Source organism: Polypterus senegalus, chromosome 10, assembly GCF_016835505.1.
Source record: "Polypterus senegalus isolate Bchr_013 chromosome 10, ASM1683550v1, whole genome shotgun sequence".
NCBI classification, from domain to species: Eukaryota; Metazoa; Chordata; class Cladistia; order Polypteriformes; family Polypteridae; genus Polypterus; species Polypterus senegalus.
In genome coordinates this window covers 173,006,204-173,008,293 of record NC_053163.1, presented here as the reverse complement: position 1 = coordinate 173,008,293, position 2,090 = coordinate 173,006,204, and the positions used below count along the sequence as shown (strand labels likewise).

General features: G+C 38.2%; 1 protein-coding gene across 1 annotated transcript in view; it reads left to right on the top strand.

Annotated features, from left to right (window-relative positions):
• The window catches only part of clcf1 (cardiotrophin-like cytokine factor 1), a 57,582-nt gene that overhangs the window by 1,343 nt on the left and 54,149 nt on the right, over nt 1–2,090 (top strand). The window lies entirely within an intron of this gene.

The window sequence follows — 2,090 nt, the reverse complement described above, 5'->3', positions numbered from 1 at the left end:
GATGCAAAAAAAAAAAAAATCATCGTGTTGCACAGACAGCTTTAGCTTCTCTTGCCTCCCAAGCTTGTTTTCACTTGCAAAAATCTATTTTTGCGCAAACTACCTAGAGCGTAGCCAGCCCCTTTAATTCACAGCTTATAGGGAGCACGCACGGTTATTTGAACTGCAAGCAAATCATCAAATTAATTATTTGCCTCTGCCCTAAATGCACCATACCACACACAGTGAGTGTTACAGCAGATGCCAGATGTCATATATTCTGACCCGTTCAGTCACAGATTATTGGCCTGCTTCTAACATGTGCTTTTGGAAAACTCCAAAAAAGTGTGAAAAATAGATATCCGGTTACTTAATGCGAGCTATAAATTTACTGCCTAACGAGCTGAGGTTTTGAACAGCTCAGGTTACAGCGTTTATATCAATCTATACGAATAAAATTCGTTTGGAATATAAGGAATTAAAAAAGAGAAATAGTTTATCTTATATAATATAAGTCTGAAGAATGCACGTGCATATAGGAGAAGCCACGCGTCTCAGGTGTGGACGATCACACGGCCTTGTGTCGCTATGTCGTATATTTTACATACATTCGGTAACTCGGTAACCCCCGGCCTGTTTAGATAGAAAGGCACGTCAGTAATCTCCATCGTGTTAACCTTCCCTAGCAAGAAAATGAAATATCTGTTAGAGGTGGCATGCAGGGTAATCTTTTCCAATATGTACAGTGACCTTCTTGACTTTGGGCCGAGGATCCTTGTGCAGTTCATAAAACGCTTATGCCGTGCACGGTTTATTTACAATCGAGACTGTCATCTATTGTGTTTATTTTGCACCTGCACTGTCTACTGTATACAGTATATGAAGCTAAGGGCAGAACATCACGCACAACTTGTCTTTTCTTTTTCTATACAGTTGAATTAACTTGCAACGTCTGGGTAATGTGTGTGTGTTTAATTGTGGATTTACTTTATTAAAGTTTAAAACTGAACTCTTTTACCTGCCTTACCATTCAGACAATGTGCTTTCCATAACTGAATTTTAGTCTGTGGTGCCTTTTTATAATTTTATCACTCACATGATGCGGGTACACACACCAGAAACTATTTCAACATTTATTTATTTATTTTTTTATTTATCGTTTCAACAAATGGATTAGGATCGACTTAAGCCATTTACTCACAGTGAACCCGAGGCATGAACTGAGCTACCCTCGTGCTTTAATGTCGAGGGCCTTCTTCTCTACGCCACATTAAATTGGAATAAAACATTAAAAGTTGCTATGCTGGCTGGGATTGGCTTTAGCAGACCCCCGTGACCCCGTGTTAGGATATATAGCGGGTTGGATAATGGATGGATGGATGAAGATGCTGTTAAAGATGCATAAGTCCCGTTTTGAACAGATTTCCACGGCGAAAACACTTCATTTAGAAGACAACTTAACATGAGATCACTGAACATCTCGCAACTTTTAAAATTAAAGGAGACAGTGTGGCTCTTCAGAGTGATGCCATATAGGCGAACCCATTTGGGTCCCCAAAACACCCATCCACACGAAGGTCCGGAAAAAAAAAACAAAAAAACTTTATTAATTTAGATCTGTAACAGGCTCCATAAGTAAATCACCATAAATAGATGACAACAGATTTGTGAAATAGCAATGGACTCACAATCACACAGGAGAAGTTCACGTTTTCTCAAAAGGTAGCTTACCATTACAGATTTCAAGATCTTTTTTTTTTAAATTTTGGGAGGTCTACCAAAGAACACAAAAACTCAAATGTAAAAACTCTTTCAAAGATTGAAACGGTGCTTTGTCAAGAGAGGGTTCAGCAAGGTAAAGAACCATAAAGTGCCATTAAAGTACCAACGTGTTTAAGAGTGAGTGCGCATCAAATTTAAGAATCGTATCATAATGTCAGAGCTGGGCTGCTTTTACTTCAGTGTCTGTAATTTTAGATTCAAATGTATCTTCATGTTGATAATCTTCAGTTCACGTGAGGCATTTCTTTATTTGTGATTTATTGAGTTACTCTGCTAATTTTATATCAGTCTGTCTTAACGCTCAGTTTACTAGAAGTAGCTTTGCATGC